Source organism: Homarus americanus, unplaced genomic scaffold, assembly GCF_018991925.1.
Source record: "Homarus americanus isolate GMGI-L3 unplaced genomic scaffold, GMGI_Hamer_2.0 scaffold9847, whole genome shotgun sequence".
Taxonomy (NCBI): Eukaryota; Metazoa; Arthropoda; class Malacostraca; order Decapoda; family Nephropidae; genus Homarus; species Homarus americanus.
Window position 1 is genome coordinate 1,280,922 of NW_024721178.1, and position 24,172 is coordinate 1,305,093.

Sequence of the window (24,172 nt, forward strand, 5' to 3'; positions counted from 1 at the left end):
GACAAGAGTCTGGCGTCCTCCATGACGCCTCCTTCCCTCCTCCCTTGAGTCGTTGGTTCAAACTTTGTGATTCGGTTGGTTCGAAGCTGTTTCGGTCTGGATCGACTTGAACTCGACTGATTTGTCTGTTTTCAGCACCGACGTGTACAGGTGACGGTCTCGATGCTTTCCACTCTCGCCTCCATCCCTACCTCTGAAGACTTATTTGTGTGTGTGTTTGTACGTGAAGATAAACCATAGCGGGAGTGAAGCATTACTCGGGTGACGCAACACACCAAGAGGAGAATACGGTAAGCTAATCATTATTAAGGACACGAGAATTGATGGTGGGATGATTTATTAGACGTAGAGATGGGCAGCTTCGGGGTTTGTTGGGGAGGATTACAGGTAACAGGAGATAGAGGGCGACGGGGAGAAGGAGAAAGAGATTATTAAGCGCACAAAACACAGAGGAGAGGATATTATCAAGGTGAAGAGGGATGAAGTTTTTGAAGATCGCGGCAGCCATTTGCATTGTTATTCTCGCAGTTTTCGAGCCGATGTTCCGTCCAGGTGTAGGTGTTCACGAGTGCCAAGTAAGGCTTCACTGTCGCTGCTAGGAACTCTGTTATTGTAGGTAATGGCGTCTGGCCTCTTACAAGTAGAGTGAGGAATAAAAAATAAAAATGTTGGGTTCCCTGAGGCAAAAAAAAAAAAAGTGTGAAATTGATTAAGGTTTGGTGAGGGGACCTTGTGTGTGTGTGTGTGAAATTTAGGTTCGGTAACTATGAAAAATTCGATAAAGGGAGGGCGGTGACGAGCCAGGGAGAGAGGACGTTGTTGGTGAAGGAAAGGAGGGTATTGATGATGCAGGAAGGGAGGGTATTGTTGTTCATGGTAGGGCGGCAGGGAAGGAGTGAGGGAGGATGGTGTTGGGCCAGGGAGGGATGGATTGAAGAGTGGGAGGTGTTGACCCAGGAAGGGAGAGAGTGAGAGAGGTGGTGAGCTAGGGAGGGAGGGAGGGAGGGAGGGAGGTATTGAACTAGGAAGGAAGGGAAGTGTATTGAGGCTAGACTATGTTATGTTAGGTTATGCTAGGTGAGATTATAATATGTTTGGTTAGCATTAGGATGATTAATCTTCAGGTGAAATTATCTGGGGTGCTAATCTTCAAGTGAACCCCGACTAATTCAACTTACTGGGAGAAGTTTTGCCTCACAACACTTGACTAAATTAGCTCATCTACTGAGAACTTTCCACACCGACCATCCCTGCACACTCACGCAACATATAACCAATTCGGGGTAATTTATGACGTTTTACTGCTTCATTAGGCTATTGGGTGGGGTGGGGTAGGTTAGGATAATTATGTTCTGGGGTAGGGTTGGTTAGATTAAATTGTAAGGTTGGTTAGGATAATTACTGCAGGTTATGGGGTAGGGTAAGTTAATTAAGGTAAGGTCAAAATAGGTAAAATACTCAAATTGGGTCACATTCCGGGTCGTGTCCAGTGAATTTCCTGTAACATAAGAGTGTAGGTACATTTACCCGCACTGACTCGTATTTACACACTGACAAGATTTCCTGCTGCCGTATTCACCGCTTGCTCAGGTGAGTCACTTGATCACACCTGTTTTAGAGGTTGAGTAAATGATTCGTGACTCACTTATGGGATGACTCAGGAGGTGGATGGAGGGTGGAGAGGGTGTTAGGATGGATGGTGAAGATGGAGAATTAGGGTGTAAAGGTGGAAGGTTAGGATGTAAGGTGTAGGGTGAAAGTGGAGGGTTAGGGTGGAGGGTCAGGGAGTAGGTGGTCTGTTACACAATAACTTTCACCATCGTCGTCACGTACCGGGGAGCAAATCCTATTGGGGGAGTAACTTTGTTTACTTCCTCCCCCCCCCCCCTCTCCCTCCTCTTCTCTCCCCCTTACTCTCCTCTCTCTCCCTTCTTATTTTTCTGACTCTTCTCTTCCTTACTGTCCCTCCCTCCCTCCTATTATCCCTACCCTATCATAATTACTCCTACTTTCATCCTTACTCTTCTCCTCTCTTACTCTTTTCCCTCTCTTTCTTCCCCTCTCCCTTTCTCCCTCCCCTTCCATCTCCCTCTCAACCTCGTATCTGCTATCTCTATTCCATTTCTCTCGTTTTATTATCACACACTTCCTCCTCTCTCCCTGATTGTGGACAAGTATTAGTAATGGTGGTGGTGTTAATAATAATACGATACTGCCTGGAATAATTTGTAAGGCTTTAATGAGCTACACTCTACTTAAATTTTGACATCACTTAATTAGACTAGACCCGCGTTTTCTATTGTTAATTTCTCCACCCATTTCTCAATCAAGTTTAAATGCAACGACGAGTTTTCTCCAACACCGTCATCGTAAACAAACTTTCATTCACAGATTTAACAGAAAAAAAAATAACTGTGGTATTTATGTCTTGCAAATGAAAGTGAAGTCGACGACCACAGCTGACATTAAACGCAGGATCCTTTGATGACGTCATTTGTTTATCGTACCGTACGGCTCCCCTTGTGAAAATAATCAGATTACCAGCAATTGCAGTTAACGCTTTAAGTTTGATTTAGATAACGTTTTTAAGTAAGTTTGTATGGATTAATCAAATCAACTTTCCTCGAAATATATTTTATCATAGGCAGATAAACGCAACATTACTTTTGAGGATGTGGTTATGCACGACGGTCAATGTTGGATATACACCACGAAGAGAACTGAAATTTTTTTTGTTAATTGACATAAATCATATATAAACCAAATTGTTTTAGTTAGGATTCTTTTTATATATATATATATATATATATATATATATATATATATATATATATATATATATATATATATATATATATATATATATATTATACCTTCACGTTTGTTTTCGGTATTTTTTATTTTATTTTTTTTTACTGACCACATTGCTGTTATTACAATCAACATTTTTCTTGTTTATTTTTCTTTCCCCCCTTTTTGGGGCTGGAAAGTTGTCGTGATGTGCGGATTATTCTCACGTGTTTGTAATTCAGCGAGAATGTGTCGAGTAATAATGACTGGTGTTGTTAACTGACTGCCACCAGAACGTGAAGGTTAACGTCGGTGTAATACAAGACTGTTAATGAGAGGCTTCAGTGGTCTTATTGTAGATGATGATGAACTTGGCTGATAGCTTTCTCCCTCTTTATCTTCTCCATCTGTCTCTGAATATAATTATCTTTTTCTCTATCTTTCTCTAAATATAAATCTCTGCCTCTTTTATCTGAGTTCATTAGTCTATCTTTTCTCTTTATGTTATCTTATCCCCCTTCTATATTTATCTATAGTCATTGATCTGTATATTAGTCTATCGCATCTATTAACGACCAGGGGTGATTATAAGACCCTTTATAACGACCAAGGGAGGAAATAAGGGATGAATTATCCCCTTTATAGTGACCAGGGGGGAGGAGGGGGTAAGGTTCTCTATATCGGTCAGTTACCAGACCAAACACGGAGGAGAAAGCACCATGACATTCTTATAGACGTCTGCCTCCTCATCTTTCCCCTTCTCCCTAACCCCCTACTCCTTCTCTTCCTACCTTCCCCTGCTCCTCTTCCTCCCTTCCCCCACCTCCTTCCTTTCTTCCTACTCTTCTTTCCTCTCCTCCTTTCTTCTCACCACGGGACGTCTGTAACACCCCACAATCTCCCCTCCGTGTCACCTTGGTTGGTTTACTTCAAGCTCCGTCAGGGGGAAGAGAGCATGAAGATAAAGGCTCTATGGTAATCCGGGGAAAAACTATTGCCAATCGTCCATATGTTGTAAGAGATAGCTAGGAAGACCAGACGAGGGATATTGAGCAAGAAGAGCCTTTGTCATAGATTAACGGGTGTTTTAGTTAGGTTGGGTTGGGTTGGGTGCTCTAGAATGGTTCAGCCTCCCAGTCAAGGATTCATGTACATATTTATTCAATCGCCTGGTCTGAAAAATCACCATAACAGAATAAAGAACAAACTATCAGAATTAATGGGACGATAATCACATTAAAATCTATAGACGGATTTCTGTTTCACCGCACGAGAGATTCTTACCTACAGCTACTGGTGTGTTTCCCTCTATTCTAAGATTAATTTCAGGGTCATGTCATAGGTCGCGTACCATAGGAAAATTAGTTTTTTTTTTTTCAGGTGAGGAAATCATGACGAAGATGGCAGAGTAACAAATGGCTGTTCATTTCTCCGTCAGCTTAAGTCATTTTGTTATGTTTCCCTCACAAAAAAAAACATTTATTTCCCTATGGTACACGGGCTATGAGAAAACCTGTATGTGATTTTTCCCTATATCCTGTGTACTTTTTCTAACATCAACACCGAAGTACTCAACAACTGGTGAGGATTAGCGTAGACTGAACAAAATATGTCAGTCAAGTCAGTTAGAGGTGACCGACTGGCTAAAAACGCTTGGGTGCACCATAGTTGACTGTCATACGCTCGCTACGGAACCTCGTGGTCAACTGGCGGCAGACGGTGACTTCCCTACTAATAATTATGAGAGAAAACCACCATGACAAGCAATGCTAGAGTGACGCCGCACAATCCCCTACCACCACCAACCACAACCACAACCAACAACCACCACCAACAATGCTTATAACATTTACTGAGTGTGCGGTGCCCTATGTCCACTAGCCTATTATCTACTGCGAGTTTATTTACAAAATGCCTTACCCTTATCTAAGAACTATAAAATATCATATACAGTTTATTATACTTGAAATATAATGCTTGTAATAATCATAATATAATATCACTGATCATAATTATGACACCTAAACTTGATATATATTACGTCATTAAGCAGTATCAAAATTATTCTCTGAGTTGCCAGATAAATACAAGTCATATAAACTTTTATATTTGAAGGTATTACACTACTGCCTTTACTTACGGTCCGTTAGAAAGGTTAAACCTCACTCCACTTGGTCGTAAATTACAGTAAAATCCAGCTCAAGATCTTCACTATTTATATACAGGATTAAGATTTTTTTTTTAATGATTATCCAATGACAATTATAACATATTTCTCATACAACATAATTTATTTTGAATTTCAGAAAGTGATGAAGGAATTTTAGTAAATAAAGAAACATGGTACAAAATAAAGGGTTTGATCAGTGGTACAAAGTTGGTATTAGTATATTGTTTTAGGACGTGTGCCTGGGCCTAACAATCAGAGCAATGCAAACGTTGTACACACACATTCACACACATACCAAAAACATCATGGTGCCAACTTTGTACTCCTGATATACCTACTTCATATAAACAAAATATTCATAGAACTTCCATAACAAATGTCAACGTCACTTAATATCAAGGAAACGGATACATAAATGAAATAGATAAACAGAAATCTTTAATTAGACCTGAGCATTATATGTTGTGTAATGTTGATGGTCTATGAAAAAAACTTATCGTCCTTATGGTAAATTAACAAAACTATTTATGGTCGTTCATATAAGGTGTAGTCTATGGTATATCTAACACGGAGGTTTTCGTCCTCTAGTACAGTATATAAATTTATATGTAATTCTTACATACTAACAATCACACACACACACACAAGTAAAAGACTCGTGCAGTAAATCAATGTGACATGCGTCTGTTAATGATCCTCTGATTATACACTAAACATGAGTGTGGCGGGACCATCTGCTGTCTCCCGCCACCTGAGAAAAAAGATGGGTGGAAAGTTGGACAGATACGAAAGATGACAGATACAGAGAGAGGAAAATAAAATGCAAGAGGGGATATGTGTAAAGAAAAAGAGAGAGAGAAGGTCAGCCACTCAGAAAGAAAGATGCAAAGGCTAGAGTGGAACCATCATCCGACTTGAAAAGCTTGGGTACCTGTTTGGCTGAGCTAGAGAACACCAGAGGAGGCCTTGAGCGAGTACTGCCGCGTCAGTTGGATACTCTCCTGGCTGCAGGAAGATATGGCGGCCGACGACTCTTGCTCCTGAGAGTCCTCCGTCATGATAGAAATACTGGCTAGGGTCGATTCAAGGATAAGGTTACGCGCCGAAGGCCTTCTGCTAGTGTCCATCCCGTTGGATATTTTCGGGGTATGTGGAACCACTGGGGTAAGATGTGGGAATCTCGGGTTTGGTGTAATCTTCGGGGTTCGTGGAATCCCCAGATTATCCGGGGTCCTCATAGTATGGAGCTCATTCTCAGGAGAAACACTCTCACTCTTCAAAACACAGGGTCCATTCGTAGGGCTGTAGGGCTCAATCGTCGTAGTACTAGACTCGATTTTTACTGAGGAGTGTCCATTATTAGGGGTATAGACCCTACTCACCGGGGTGGTAATCACACTCTTCATCGTGCAGGGATCTAAATAAGGTGTATTACAAGGCTCCATTCTTCGAGTATGTGACCCAGTCTGCGATACAGAAGCCCGTCTAGTCGAGTTCCTGGGTAAAACATTTTGAGTTATTGGTCGCATATCAGGTAGAGAGCGCAACAGGGCAGGTGTCTCGGGTGGTGCGAGTGTGTGGCCAGGGCTTTGAGGATGTTCATAGATAGGTGTTCGGAGGGCGAGGAGCAAGGAGGACGAGCTAGTGGAGACACACCCCCGATCTGGAGAAGATGAGTGAGGACCTACTTCACTCATGGCTGACTTCTGCTGCCTTTGTGAGGAGTGAACAACAGACCTGGAGAGAATAGAATACTTGGTGTGTTAAAAAGCTCCATAAACAGAAAGTAAGAATGTTAACGATAATAATTAGTTTTTATCAGACAGTATATTAGTAGAAGTGTGTGTGTGCTTAATTAATTTAGTATATTGCAACTTCATCTGGGCTCATGATTATATGAACGATAAATTACATATAGTGGTTAAGGAGTTATTTTGTTAGAGTATCAACCACAAGAGTCGTCCTTCAGTTGCAATTGGAGGTAACTAAGATTTCTCATTGTCAACTTACCAGGTGGACCTGACGACGGCACTAAACTCACCTCAGAGAATATCCTTCCAGTTCAGGAGAGTCAAAAATTGATTTGGTCGTGGTCCTGGTTGTATTTTGGAGTGTAGCTGCGAGCGGTGACTGGCGCACTGTTTGGGGTGTCATGGGAGGCGTGGTTTGGGGGTCAGGATGTAGTGTGACCCGAAGGAGGTCTTGGGGCCTGCTCTGTGACCTGTCCTGTGGGGTACTATGGGGCCTGTCCTGTGAGGTGCTTTGGGGCCTGTCCTGTGGAGTGCTCTGGGGCCTGCCCTGTGGAGTGCTCTGGGGCCTGTTCTGTGGGGTGCTCTGGGGTCTGTCCTGTGAGGTGCTCTGGGGCCTGTCCTGTGGGGTGCTCTGGGTGCCTGTCCTGTGGGGTGCTCTGGGGCCTGCTCCTGTGGGGTGCTTTGGAGGCCTGTCCTGTGGGGTGTTCTGGGGCCTGTCCTGTGGGGTGCTCTGGGGCCTGTCCTGTGGGGTGCTCTGGGGCCTGTCCTGTGGAGTGCTCTGGGGCCTGTCCTGTGGGATGCTCTGGGGCCTGGGTTGTAGAGGGGTGACGTGAGGAGTATCCTGGGAGGTGTGGGGCGTGGCTTGGGAAGAATTCTGGGAAGCATCTACAGGACTGGACGACATAACAACCTCAACACAATTCTGCAGAGGGGTCGTAATCTCCCTTTCAGATGACCTTGATGTCTCCTGCGAAGACATGACATTTTCAGCCTCCTCCATCTGCCTTTTCTTGCTGCTGGGTCGTATGGGTGTGCGTAATGGCGTGCGGAAGTTGGCCGAGTCGTTGGCAATGGAGGCCTCGGGGTGAGGTTGTTCCGGTGGCCCAGGGGCTCGACTGCACCTCCGAATTTTATAAAGGAGGAGGTGAAGAGGGTCTTTGGAGAGGTTGTGGGAGAGTAAGAGGGAAACCACGGCCTCGCACCTTTGTCTTTCATCCTCGTCCTCCAGCAAAGTCCACCTCTGAGGGAGCTGTCCGCCTCGAACACATTGGAACACCTGGAAAGTATTAATATACAAAGGACTATTAATTTAGATCTTGTTTGAATGTCAGCGTGTAAAATGGCTGCATAACTGTAATGAGGATGATGTCTATAGAGAATAAAAGTCTCGGCCTTTACCATTAATCCCAATAAAGAAAACACGAAAGTTATAATGGTCTGGCTGAAAGACACAAAAAATGCAAAGAGAGAGAGAGAGAGACCCACCTGGTTGGCCCTTTGAACTAGATGTTGGGGAACGCCAGCGAGGGCAGCGACGGCGGCGGCGTAGCTGGTGTGAGCTCGACCCTCCGTGACCTGGTAGAGAGGCACCACCCGCCCCTCTTCCTCCACTGCCTCCAGTGCCTGCGTGAAAGTTACACGGTAAAGTCATGTCCGTATATAAAACTTACACGAAAGACGAAAGCATCAACTCCGCATTACTCTCATCACATGGAGATTACTGTACCTGTGCTACAGTATGTGCATATGGCTTAAATTAAGTAGTGTTTAAATCTGTGATCACCACTTGTTTGATACTGCCATGTTATATTGTACCTGTGCTGTACACCTACCTCTACACGTGTATAAAGCATCTGAGGACAAGTGTACATCAAAATAAAGAATAAGATGACATGTAAAGAGGGGAAGACTCACCAGACAGCGTACAGCCTCCGGGTACAGTAAGTGGTCATACACCTGCAGGAGATGTGTCGATACAAACACATGTGGTGGAGCTTCCTGCACCGCTGGTCCTTCGTCTCTCCCTTCGTCACTTCCCCTGCTTCTACTGCTACCCTCTCCTCGTTCACTCCTGCTGCTTCTTCTACTGCTATCCTCGTCCCCTTTCCTCCTGCTGCCACTATTTCTGGTGCCTTTCCCTGCTTCTCTCTCCCTACTGAGTCTGTTGTTGTTGGGAGTGTGTCCGGGGAGCGCTTGTTTACACCAATGGTCGAGACAGGCTGTCAGGAGGGCGGCCCCGTCGTTTTCGTAGGTGGCAGCGCCGAATTCATCGATGATAACAAGAGAGAACTGTGTGGCCCTGGCCAGTGCCGTACACATCTGCCACCAACAACGGGTAAAAGGTAAATTAGTTGGAGCATCTCTAAGCATAACTCAAAAGGAGAGATAGAGAGAAATATTAAGAAATTTTCCATGTTTCCTACTTACGTGTCTTATTTTTAACCATACATTGCAAAACTTATACACATTGTAACACTACACTAATCAAATAAGAATGAATCGAAAGCCGAGTTTTAATCATTATCCACCTATTCTTTATCTGTTGTTATAAAGGTACTTTATCCTCTCCCCTTTCTCTCCACACGGCTGTTACACAATCCTATATTACCTGTAAGAAATTGTCACTCCCCTCAGGTAAGACTTCATTTAATCTACTGTACAGCTGCTTTGAAGGTGTAATGTGCCACAGGAAATGCTAACAGACGTGTGTTTCTCCCGTCCTGATGAAGGTGAAACTACTGGTGACTATTTACAGTTACAGATCACGGTAGGAGAAAGGGGGCCAGAGCAGGAGGAAGTAGGAGGGAGGTTACAGCAGGTGGAAGGAGGGCACAGCAGGAGGAGGTAGGAAGCCACAACAAGAGGAGGAAGGTCAGAGCAGGAAGAGGAAGAATGAGGCCACAGCAGGAAAAGGTAGGAGGGCACAGCAGGAGAAAGTAGGAGACCACAACAGGAGGAAGTAGGTCACAAAAGGAGGAAGTAGAAGGCCACAGCAGGAGGTAGGAGGCCACAGCAGCAGGAGGAGGTAGGAAGCCACAGCAGGAGGAAGTAGGAGGCCACAACAGGAGGAAGTAGGAGGCCACAGCAGGAGGAAGTAGGAGGCCACAGCAGGAGGAAGTAGGAGGCCACAGCAGGAGGAAGTAGGAGGCCACAGCAAGAGGGAGTAGGAGGCCACAGCAGCAGGAGGTAGGAGGCCACAGCAGCAGGAGGTAGTAGGTCAGAGCAGGAAGTAGGAGGCCACAGTAGGAGGAGGTAAGAGGCCAGAGCAGGAGGAGAAGGTGGGAGGCCAGAGTAGGGGAAGGTAAGAGGCTACAGAAAAAAGTGGCGAGGGAGGCCCCATGGCTTACCCTCGTGAGGTCGAGCATGAAGGTTGAGAGGGCAGAGGTGACGGGGGGCGTGGTCTGTGTCACAGCGATAATGGCCTCCAGTGGCCTCAGGCGGGCACGAGAAGCCGGCACCCAACACCCAACCTGCGCCAGTATCGCCAACACCCCCACCTGTAGATGATGACGAGTGTTAATGTATGTACAACATCTACGTCACAGTCACCACAAAACACTAGTACTTCTTCACACACATTTCCTTCCCAGATAAGAGTAGGCTTAAATGTTTTTGTTAATAATGAACTAAAATAAGGACACAAATAGGGTTAAGAATACCTAAAGTGAGAGGCAAGAGATGTGAAGGACAGCGTAAAGAAGGTAATAATAATAATAATAATAATAATTAACGGTTTATTGAAAAAGTTCTGCAGCCCGAAGGACATAAATGAATTACATACATACAGGTTGGACATTAATGTAGGTGTTGAACAGCAAACACGTAGTGTAGTAACTCCCTCCCAGATGTTGTTATGAGGGACCTCACCTCACGTTGTAGTAATTCCCTCACAGATGGTGTTATGAGGGGGGCCTCACGTGGTGTAGTAATTCCCTCACAGATGGTGTTATGAGGGCCTCACGTGGTAGTATTCCCTCACAGATGGTGTTATGAGGGCCTCACGTGGTGTAGTATTCCCTCACAGATGGTGTTATGAGGGGCCTCACGTGGTGTAGTAATTCCCTCACAGATGGTGTTATGAGGGGCCTCACGTGGTGTAGTAATTCCCTCACAGATGGTGTTATGAGGGGCCTGACGTGGTGTAGTAATTCCCTCACAGATGGTGTTATGAGGGGCCTCACGTGGTGTAGTAATTCCCTCACAGATGGTGTTATGAGGGGCCTCACGTGGTGTAGTAATTCCCTCACATATCTCACCTCACAGATGGTGTTATGAGGGGCCTCACGTGGTGTAGTAGTTCCCTCACAGACGGTGTTCTATGAGTGAGGTGTGGTCCCAGGCCTTCCTATCGTAGACGGATTAACACATCGCTGGTTGTTGGGTCGGGCCGTTATCACTGGGTACCTGGGACCTCACTGTGTGAAGGTCAACTTGGGTACCACTGTTACTGTTGAGTTGTTCTCACTGACTTAAGCACTGTTCACCTCTGTTTAACACTGGTTCCGTTCCTTTCCTAAATGAAATAGTAACTTCTGGCGTGAACTTGTTGATATTCCGGTGGGGAGGAGGGTTCAGGGGAGGGGGTTGGTATGGGCCAACTTAACAGTTGACCTGGCTGCTCCGAGAGGAGCGCCAGGTACGTCTTGACCCTTCGGTGGTCAAGGATGAAGTGTGTGTGTGTGTGTGTGTGTGTAATGCACTACGTAACATTACCACATACTCTTGACCACATCCTTCACGCACACAGCCATACATGAGACAAATTAACATCTGACTATACAATTATTCAACCAAAATTGATAGATGTACGCATGGCTGATTCTTAAGTATGTGTGTACAGTATATAATTAACGCTTGATGCAATACCTGCGTTTACGGTTATAATTAAGGAGAAAATATAAAAGAAATCTGTGTTTGTAAAAGTAATCAATCAGCATCCCTGACGAAATCTGCACCAAGAACCTAACTTATCCAATCCAACTAACTTCTAACTTAACCTAATTAACCCCAAACCTTACCCTAATTTACACAACTTAACCTAACCAACCCCGAACCTACCAAAGCTTACCCTTAACTTAAGCATACCTATACGAAAAAAGTCCTTAACCTAACCTAACCTAACCCAACCAACCTTAAAATTAAACCCAATCCCAATGTGACAAACCTTAAAATTAACTTAAACTAACCTTTAATAATAAAAATAATAAACTAACCAACCCAAATCAAACCTCACCTCACCTAACCAAAAATCCCTCGGTTCCAATACGAAAATTCGTGTTAAAGGTGGTAAGGACTGGCCATTCAGACTTGACTACTGTTCTTGGAGTCATATGTGGCCGCTCATGCACCAACCTAGGAAAAACTTGTGGCGTGTCATTCTTCCTTTTCACCATTGCTTTCCCTTAACATCTGTTCACTGTGGAATAATAGGCTTTCTTTCTTTCATTCCTCATGTTTTCTTTCTTTCTTTCTCTGTGAGGCATTCGTCTCACTAACAACACTACCACAAGAAAAACCAGCACAGTACTCACACACTACAAATGTTTCGGATCACGTGAAGCTTAGCCACCCCAGTTTATTTCACTTGATGATTAAACACCCTAACCTAACCAAACCCCTTAAGGTAGCGTTAGGGTGGTTAATCTTTAGGTGCAATAAGTTGAGAAGACGAATATTCAGGTGGTCCAATGTGGGTGTAAGATTGATTGAGTGTGGATCTGACCTGCTTCAGATAGACGGTCTTGCCACTGGCGTTGGGCCCAGTGACGAGGGTGATACACTGGTGAGGACGACCACTCCTGACGGGGTTGGCGACAAAGGTGGGCGTACACAGCTCGTACAGTGGGTGGCGGGCCTCCTCAATCTCCAACACAGGCTCCTCCGTCAGCTCAGGCCTCACCCAACCACACTCTCGCGACACCACAGAAAACGCCAGCAAGCTGCAGTAGATACATGAGGGACTAAAGTATATTATATTTTACTGGGGCGACTAAACTTCACTATTGTTAATTAAATAATAAACCAACCAGCCTCATACGAGTAAGATAACCTGTAAACAATAGTAAAACAGTTGAGAGGAAGTTAAATATGAAGGATTGTTCGGAGTTGAGTAAAGAGGAAGTGGCGTGGAGGACTCCGCAACAACTAGCTGCTGAGTGGCGTAAAGCATTTCATTGGATAGATATAAATGTATAGGGAAAACTTTATTACAGTTAAACTTACCAATCTAGCAGGAAAAATATATGATATATCTATAAGACGTAATGGTCTATAAATATTACCCCTATAACTATAGACTGTGATGGTACTGGCCAGTCTAATATAAGAAGTAACTGTGATCACTAGTACCCAGTCCATCACGAGGTGCCTAACAAAATATAAATCAGGATTGTACTGAGAACTGTGTCAAGGGAGAATGTAAACAAGATGACAAGTGTGAACAATAAACACTGTACATTCTTTCATATATGGAGTGTGTAGCAAGATCTCCACCGTGCAGAGTATAAACCTCATCACAGTAACCTTTAAACTGTCTGACGGTGAACTACACACCACTGACCAGTCCAACATGAGGATGTGGTGAAGGAGGGCGAGGAACTGTTGTGCCTGCTGCAGTAAGACCTCCACCAGGCGCATCATGATCCGGGTCTCGTGGTTGGCGATTTCTACCTGGATGTCCCCCAGTTCACGGTCCAGCTCTGGTGGTGAGGAGGAATAAGTCAGGGTAGGGAGAGAGGAGGTGATATAGGCTATTCACAGGAGGAGGATGGGGCGGGGGGGAGTATGTTGCGGTGAAGAGGCGGCTGGGTATGTAAGAATCTATCAACTTCTTTTTCTTAACTTATTTATTCGTAATTCTAAAACATATTAACGACAAGAGTACTGCCATAATCCAAGCTCTCTCTCCCTTGATTTTAACCTTTGACCTTATCTATCATGCAGGTCTGGGTCACACACATACACACACTAATCAGAATACTCTTCCCTTACTTCACCATAGGCAAAAGTAACATTATATAAAGAAATAAATTAGTATCTAAATCAAAAGAAGACAGTTTCATTGCCAGATAAGATCATTAATTAATATAAAAGTACACAGTGATACAAGCAAGTCCCAATCCTGAAGACCATGACCCACCGAGACATGTTTGACTCTTGTAGAGGACCATATCAGCCGTCTTGAACATAAACTCGAGACCGGGAAGGTGGTAGTCTTGGGCATTGAGGGTTTGGTCGAGGGAGGGTGAGGGTGGGAAGGCCAGGAGGTACCCCACGTGAGGTAGGTAGATGATACAGCACGACTCAACTTCCTCAGGTAGATGTATCAGTTCAACCTCCGCCACTCGTCTCATCACTTCCCCCAGCCCGTTGAACCGACGTTTCTCTGACAAGGGGAGATTGTTATTACCAAAACTGACGAAAATCATAAAGAAATTGGTTTTAAGGACTCTCACCCCCAGGGACTTTCCTAAAATGACTATTACTGTTAATAGTTATCTCCTCTCCCTTCCCCTCAGACGACCCCCATACATACACAAAAATACGGTCCCCGATCATCAATCACTCTACTGCTCCCCACACACAAAAAAGGGGGGGAGGGACTAAAGAACTTACTCTCATCCAGTTCGGTGTCAACGCCAGGCTTGACAACAAACCTTGCCTCTCTCTCTGACTGTTCCATGTCCATGATGCGCTGGATGAGGAAGGTGGCCCTGTACAGTCCCTCCGTCACTCCCTCCCCTGTCTGTAGAGTAGGCAGAAGACACCACGTGAGCAATACAGGTGTGTGGTGATAAATGTGGTGACGCAAGAATATGTGTGATGCAGGTGTGGGGAGAGAGTAACGTTGTGGAGACTAAATGCGTATCTAAGTGCAGTACGTGGGTGATGAACAAAGATTATAGGAATTAATTGCCAAACGTAAGAGGCACTTAGTGGATAGGTGAGCAGGGAAGTGGATAAAGGGAGTTCCTTACCTGCCTAAAGATGGGTATATCCTGATCCTGAGCTTGACACAACTCTCCTACGAGGATGGAGTTGAACAGCGACTGTAAATATAACAACAGTAAATATTATGAACAATACTTTGAACACTAATATAGTTGTAATTTCCAGAGACTTCACTATCACAATAACCTTAATATACATGTAAGACTTAACACTGTTTGAAAACTGTATGTGCAAGTGTAAGATTTTCCCGAGACTTCAGACTGACTGACCTTGTAGAGAATCTTCCAGTCTCGGACGCTCAGTTGCCCTCGGTAAAGACGGTTCATCGTGTGCTGAAACAGACACGTTTGGCATCAGTCATAATCACAATATATATCTACATACATGCCATCATCATTAACCGGTGTCGTCCACTAACATACTCAGACAGTTTCTAAAATTCTAATTTACACTTTTTATCTCAAATAATGGGACGAGGATCGACATTTGAAGTGCAGAGCAAGTAGAGGTTCACTGTAATGCAATATTTCCAATACTCGATCACTAAGAAACTGCTGTATTTACCTTTAAGGAGGAAAAGTGTGTTCCTAGAATATAAAGGGGTGAGCTGAAGAAGTGTGTAGTTATTTATGTGTGAAACATTAACTCTTGCGCCATTTGTTTGGGAATGATACTACTGTACTATACTGTGCATTACGTATGTTGTTGATATACTCGTACCTACTGTATGTAATTACTTCTCTAAGCATTGCATCCTATTAACTAACTAAATATATCCGGCTCCCTCCAGATCTACATAAGTACCTGCTTTACTACCGTTGAGTATCAGTGTTTATCATGGAGATCATTTACAATGGTTTACTGTTCCCCTGAAGGACAATAAACTCTTATGGGGTTTCTCCTAATTTAAATGTTAATTCACAAGCGTTTTCTCTCTTACAAAAAGTAAATCATCAGAGTAAGTCTCCTTGGAGCGAGTAAGTTCAGCATCATTAGACACTAATCCTTTTAATAATAATTAGCCCTCGTTGGTTCTCTCTGTGTGTAAAGAACAACATTGCAACGTGACTTTCCTCAAAGACCAATAACACTTAAACACGGGACATTCATGAAACAGTATCGCCTCCTCACACAGCCTACATTAGGTTAGGTTAGGTTAGGTTCATTACGTGAACTTATGTTAGGTTAAGTTAGAATGTTATTGTATTTCCCCCCAACGCAGCATTTGGTTGAGGAAAAAATAAACACGAGAGCAGAATATATACCGGGACGTTGGTAATGTGTTTGAGGCAGGCCTGGAGCTGCCTCAGCGTGTCCAGGTTGGCCGGGTCGACGCCCCAGCCCACGGCGGAGTAGCGCGCCTCCAGCACCTCCCTCTCTACCACGGGCCGCACCAACACTCGCCTGTACTAGAGTAAACACTTCTCACTATAGAAATCATTCCCATATTAAAATTAAATCGTAGACTTATAAACTTATCCTTTTAGTGTGAGTCTGATATTCAAAGTTAATATTTAGAGTGCTGTGACTCCTTCCGTGTGTTCTCAAGATTTACTGTAAACTGATAAACAATGAGTATAAGGAGGCAGAGGGGGTAGGGTATAAGGTGTAGGGTAGACTTTACTCAGTATCCTAGATGGAGAAGGATATGGTAGCAAATGAAGAAGGATGTCTCAATACTTATTGCCTTTTGACAAACACTGGAAGAACTGACAGTATATGGGGAAATACTTAACAATATTTAATATCAATATGAGGAACATGGGCTAAAGAGCTGTCATTATAAGGAAGTGTTTCTCAGTATTTATTGTACTGCTATACGTGGATAGTGGGAATTGTGATGGGGTTTCTCAGTGTTATTTCAAAGTGTATAACAAAGTGAACACGAATATGGGTGTTGTGGATCTAAGTAATGGTGTACTATGTGGGAGAGGCATCCAAGGGGTATTAGTGAAATAATTTTGTGGTTTGACAGGTAAGTGTCTCGTGTGAGGGGATATGGGTGGCTAGGTAAGTGTCTCACCTCACGGGGATCGGTGGACAGGTAAGTTTACCTCTCTCAAGGATGTGAACGACTTGATGTCTCACCTAAGGGTGTGGGCGGCCATGGGGCAGGAGGTTCTACTGAGGAGGGCGTACACACTGAGACCCTCTTTACTGGCGGAGACCTTGCCACTCTTAAAAGAGGAGGGGTGCTGGTCCTCGGAGAACAGCTGGAGGGCGGCCGCCGTGGCATCATCCAGCTGGGCCAACTCCTCCCTGTGTGACGTTGAGGGTACAGCAGTGAGGTTATCAACTATCAATTCCATTTATCCAACAAGTAATCTAGTGACCTACATACTAACTCATACGCCTGTAGCTGCTTGTTCATCTCTTTAACTACCTATACGTAACAAGGTTTATGTTCATCATTCTTTCATCTAGTTCATTTCTATTTAATTACGTATGCTTCTATCTATCTATTTACCTGTTCATCTCTGTTAACCACATTTCATTTAAATTTAGGTGGGTGACAACATTTCACATTTAGATTCATAAGAAATAACAAAGCATTACTAAGTCTTGATGAATGAGACAGTGACAACACATTTGTCCTCTTAGTTTCTCTCTCAGAACAAGGACATGGTACAATTAAATCAGCAGCAGTGTAGAAAATAATCATTCAAGGTAAGTGATGTAACTATAGGTACTACCCGCTAACAAAGATCTAGGTTACTATAGAAGTGGTTTAGACAGCTTTCATATTCGCCACTCGTAAACAATCACGTGGCAATAACAACTCTGTACAGATAGACATTGCCTCTTGGGGTCTGACATCACTCCATTCTCAACTACCTCGAGTATAACTTAAGCAATAGGTAAGATGAATAAGACAAACTAAATACAAAATAAAAATGGGCGCAAATATTCCATAGCGGTTCACATGTTTGTGTAACTGATATTAATTAATAGACAATATATATATTTTTTAGCTTGTATCCCCTTCTATGAAAGTAACAATCTCCGTCTGCAAATATTCTGTACAAAGCAATTTTCTTAAGATTAACTTTCGAAAAGTTGACTGTCGAAGTTAACAACTATAGTGTATAGGGAAACGTGATAGTAAGGTGATGTTGACGTTTAAGGCATGTCTAAACACATTTTTCTAGCCAAGTGTGGTAGACTCACATGGCGTATACATGCAGGCCGAGAATGGGCGTACCTCCCATCACCACCGTCGGCGCCACCAGTTCCAGCCCGTGTTTGTCCAAGAACCTGTATAATACCCCCCAAACACATTGGTAAGTACATTTGACTTATGATACATCAGTTAACAAAATCTTGAGGTACAAAAACCATACTTTACACACTACAGAAAGCCTACCTTGGTTATCTCAGGATCGGCAAAATTATTGCAACTAGGCTACTGTATACAGCAAAACCTAAGTCCTTTTTCCTTTCAAACACTTCAAAATAATTTACAGACGTATAATATAGAAAACAGGGGGTATCAGATGAATCATAAAGTCAAAAGTGATCATGTCCTAATAACCTGTTAGTGATTACATGGGCCGCCCCAGACCACCTAGTCCTCAATCCTTAACCCTAGCGTCCCAAACTCCCAGGTTAACTTAATTACTTACCCCCGACACCCAGCTCAAAGCCACACAGCTCACCTGAGGAGTGCTCCCAAGGCCCGTGTCATGGAGACGAGGTCAGTGTTGACCTTGCCTCTCACGAAGAGCTCCCTCTCAGCCTCACTTACGCCCTCTGGTTCTCCGGGCAACACCAGGGACAGCACCCGACGCACACACAACTCGTACTCTGCAGAAGAGAACCAGGCCACCCTCAGGTTATGCTAACAATGGACGCAGTCTGATGGGTGATATTAATAGGACTGTACAGTAGCTCCTCTGGTGGAGGAACTACAAGTGTTGACTTGGTATGATTCTTTTATTTTATGATTTGTGTCCAAGTCCCAGGTTGCTGATCTGACTTTCTGCCTCATTTACACACAATTGCAGGGTTTCAATTGTTTCTCTTACTTTGACAACACAATATACATACGGGTATATCGTTTCTCACTATTGATTTTTTTTATTATTATTATTATATATTTTATTTAATATTTATTATAAGTTTTTATTAATTAATATTAATTATTATTATTATTATTATTATTATTATTATTATTATTATTATTATTATTATTATTATTATTATTATTATTATTATTATTACATTTTCGCCCCCAGGCCCTGATGTGGGTCATTGACATGTGCTCTGGTGGGCTATTCCCATAAAAAAACAATACCAGTCAGATACATAAGACAGACAGACAGTAACACCGTATATGGGCAATGGTGAGGTTTTCCCTGTATAAGAAGATACGCGTGAGGGTATAAAATCACCTGGTAATGTAGTAGTTTGTCGTAACTGTGTTGGTCATAACACTCGAGATGTTCCGCCAGAAGAAAGCGATGGCCTAGCGCAAACTTCGCGATCTAAAGGACGAATGGTGGAAAAATAAAGCGTGTGAAACGCTAAAATTTGCTGAGCAACGCAAGATGCGTCAATCTTTCAATTCCACTAAAACAATGTATGGCACAACTACTCATGACGCGGTCCCCCTCTGCTCAACCGACGGTAATTCACTTATTAAAGACGAGTCCTTCCCCATCCAAACGAGAGTAAAACAAGGATATGTATTGGCACCAACTCTCTTCTCCATTTTCTTGGCTGCCTTCCTTCCTCGTGCCAGTGCCAATTTAGCTGACGGGGACTTTACAATATAAGACGAATCCAGGCAGGAACAAAGGTGTCGGCCGCTTTCATCAGACGACCTCACCCTCGTCGCTCACACTAAACGTGACCTACAGATCCTGAACACCTACACAGATGCGAAGGCATACTTCGGCCTTGAGGTGAATGTACATAAGACTCAGATTCTCTTTCAGCCTGCCCCTGGTTCAGCCACACCTCCACCATTCATCCACCTTAACGGTACTACCCTCTCTAATGTTACCCACTTTCAGTATCTCGGCTCCCACCTGTCCACTAACATCGAAACAGATGTGCATCTCAAGCCTTTGGCAGACTCCGTACCCGTGTCTTCAGCTGTATTGAGCTGAAATTATCTATAAAATTGCAAGTATATCGATCAATGGTTCTCCCCACTCTGCTATATAGCAGCGAGACATGGGGTCACATACAGGAGGCACCTCAAGGCACTTGAAAACTTTCACCAACGTAGTCTACGTTCCATCCTCCGAGTTCACTGGGAAGACAAGAGGACAAATGTCAGTATTCTCGCTGACACCAACTGTAGGAGCATCGAGGCTACCATTATCCATGAACAACTACACTGGACTGGCCATGTTATCCGCATGGACGACAGTAAACTGCCAAAGCAGCTACTTTACAGTCACCTAACGAATAGTAAACGTAACGCTGGCGGGCTTCTGAAAAGGTATAAGGATAGTCTTAAAAAGTGTCAAATCGACCCCCTCACCTGGGAGACGAGTACTCCACACCGTAACGCTTGGAGGAGCACCACACAAGGTGCCAATAGTTTTGAGTTAACCAGGCTGCATTCCGAGGCAGACAAGCGCCAGCGCTGGAAAGACACTGCCGCTGCCCCTACCGCACTAGCTGTAACCCTTCACACATGCAGCATCTGTGGACTGCCCTGCCAGTCCCGTTTCGGCCTCTCGAGTCACCTCAGAACTCGCCAACGAAGTTGACATCCTTAATAACTCATATCATTGTATCATAGCTGGATGATATTCATACTCGATTCCGAGTGATAGCAAAGTGTGTGTTTTCTAAGCATCTTTAATGAACATCTTCATACCTAAAAATAAATATTGAAACATCTTCAAAAAGAGAGATGTGAACTATATCAAGAAGAACTCACTGAAGTCGCCCATGGGGAGGACCCTGATGCTACAAGTGCGTGACGATGATGACGATATTGCGGGCGACGCTGCAGAGGTGTCTGAGGGAGGGGGGTGTTGGTCTTCACTGCCTCCTGCTCTTGTGTCCTGTGGGAATGATGGGAATTATTTGACTGGTTGAATATAACTGACTGACTTATGAGGTTTAATGTGTGACTTATCAGGATGAATGTGTGTCTTATCAGGATGAATGTGACTTATCAGGATGAATGTGTGACTTATCAGGATGAATGTGTGACTTATCAGGACGAATGTGTGACTTATCAGAATGAATGTGTGACTTATCAGGTTGAATGTGTGACTTATCAGGATGAATGTGTGACTTATCAGGATGAATGTGACTTATCAGGATGAATGTGTGACTTATCAGGTTGAATGTGTGACTTATCAGGATGAAGGATGAATGTGTGTTGAATGTGTGACTATCAGGATGAATGTGTGACTTATCATGAATGAATGTGACTTATCAGGATGAGTGTGTGACTTATTAGGTTGAATGTGGTTGAATGTGTGACTTAGGATGAATGTGTGACTTATCAGGATGAATGTGACTTATCAGGATGAATGTGTGACTTATCAGGTTGAATGTGTGACTTATCAGGATGAATGTGTGACTTATCAGGATGAATGTGTGACTTATCAGGATGAATGTGTGACTTATCAGGTTGAATGTGTGACTTAATGAATGTGACTTATCAGGATGAATGTGTGACTTATCAGGATGAATGTGACTTATGACTTATTAGGATGAATGTGTGACTTATCAGGTTGAATGTGACTTATCAGGTTGAATGTGTGACTTGTGACTTAAGGTGAATGTTGCTGACTGATCACAAGTAGGGCAGAGTACTGGGGTGGGTGGGACACATACCTGACCCTGAGTGGGGGTGGACGTGGACCTAGACAGAGGGGTGGGCGGGATACCACACAGTTCGCGCAGTAAAAGTAAACAACCGGTCGTCTTGCCTCCCCCAACCAGCAGCCACCTGTAGGGACAACTATTTTCTGCATATACGCAAAAAAAAAAAATACTGTATATGTATATATATATATATATATATATATATATATATATATATATATATATATATATATATATATATATATATATATATATATATATATATATATATATATATATATATATATATATATATATATATTGACATGTTTAACAATATGCCTAGATACCAAACATTCAATATCTAAAACTAAATATTCCTTAAGCCTTGCAGAAAATATTACTACTTACTATACCACTAATATACAAGTTTTATTAAATTTTAAATCCAGCAAGGAAAAATAATATTTACTCATGAACATAAATTACATCTTACATAAAAATTCTCCGAATAAATAGTGTTGAGTATTAAATGATTCCATGACAACATTGGATAGATCAGTATGTGTATATTACAGTCTTGAGTGTACGTAGTAGTTCCACCAGCCACTTACACAGGTTAATCAAGACCATCACACACATGCACAGGTAAGATGATCCACCAAGCAGTGTACTCGAGAGATCAGTCTTCAAACAGGGGTCTTAGGTCCTCTTTACACCTTTCAGATAAAATGTACTCCCCCTAGTTCGCCTCACTCCACTCCCTGCACACACAAACGCTGCCCTGACTGAGTAATCTCTCCAACGTACAGAATGAATCCTTCCCTTACAACATCTGGTTATTCTGATAGTCAAGAACATGTGGTCACTTTTATAATATGTACGTGCTTATGTTACGAAATATATATTATATGTTTGTGCCTGACTGTAAGTTTACGTATCCCTGCTGAATGTCTACAAGGACGACTGTGTGTTTGTCTGTCTTGTGTCTTCAACCACCCCAGTGTGTGTATTCCATCAAAATTATGTCTCTTTTACTATTGTACAAACCCGTTTAAGGGACCCACACAGCCCCTGCACCTGGTCCAACTAATCACTCCCCAACTGTGCTCTCTATACTTACAAGAGAACTGTCTGGTCCTGCTCGTACTTACAATTATTCTTTTCATACATTTATCAAAATACTTCCTTCCCTACTAAACCCTTTCATATATACAATTGAAATAACGTAATGTTTTTTTGTAAAAATGGTCACATTAGGTTAAAGAACCATTTACTTCTCTATCAGTTTCAACAAGTCAATACACCCAGTGGCGGATTATCATTATCAGTTTATCATTGCGACAGTTGAAGTAGAAGGCTTAAAACCCATGCTTCAGGGAGCCCGCCATCAGTTTACTAGAACGTAAATTTTGTTTTATACTGTTTTGGCAAATGGACAAATTCACTGCATTAACTCTTTTCAATAAACCTAATCACCTTATGTGTAAATAGCGTAAAGTACTGTATGTAATATATGTATTGAACAGTGCAGTATAATTATCATGGTATCTGGTTATTGAATGCCATGTTTATTTTCACGAGAGCCAGTTGCAGGAGGAGGAGGGTGAGTGGCACAGGCGGCACTTTGTTGTGGTCCACGTGGCTGGGTTGAGCACGATACGACGCACATGACGCCATCACACAGCTTCCCGCGGGTCGCTTTATCAATTATCAGTTTTGGGAGAGAAACAATAAATCCTTTTAGAGCAGATACAAATAAGGTAATATTTATTTTTTCTTTTGTTACAATATTTAAGCGCAAGATTCTTTTACCTGCGAATATTTAAGCGTAAGAATCTTTTACCTGTGAGAATTTGAGTTTTAATAGTTATTTTGGGGTCTATGACGGAAATAATTTCACATAATTGTTATTTATCGTATAGAGAAGATAATGTTAACTCATCTTGTCATCAATTAAAGCTATATTTTAATTACTGTGTAACTAATTATTCGTATTAATAAAAAATTATAAAAAATCCATTGCAAATTTTAACGTAACTGCAAATGAGGCTTATAAAATTAATTTAGGTTTATGTTATCTACTTATTTACTTTACAATATAGATAATCCAGCGGTGTTCGTAGTACCCAGCCAACATTGGTTGTAGTAGGCGGTAAACAGCAATCAGCTAAGTATTCTTGTCTGTAGTCACTATTTCTCCTCAGTTAACTTTATTTCATCAATTATTATTTCAGAAATTCTATAATGATAGGTTACTCTTGCTCATTAATAAAGATTTTGACTTGAAATTAACCATGCCGGGGAGGGTTTAGGGCGTGTCCGAGGCAAAAGTAATGCGGTTTACAACTTTTTCTTTTGTAATTAATTGTGCTCTATGGGCGTAAACTTAATCAAAGGACACTCGGTTAAGTACAATTTAAAAAAACAAAGAGAATTTCATTTAGTTAGCTAGTAGACTCGTTTACTGAGGTCGGCAAACTTAGTAGACAACAAAATAACCTCATCCAGCACCCACCTAAGTATGACGTAATGTGATGAGTGACTCCCTCTTTACATAGACTGCAGGAAGAGAAGTGCCGGGGCATCCTCCGCCTCCTAGACATACTGTACAGCATTACATTTCACATTACTATACAGATTCGTCTCTCAACCCATAAATTTACTCTCTTGATGACTTCTTAGTGTTGTAACTTTCCTTCAGATAATGTGTTCTCTTGTGCCCTACCGCTTA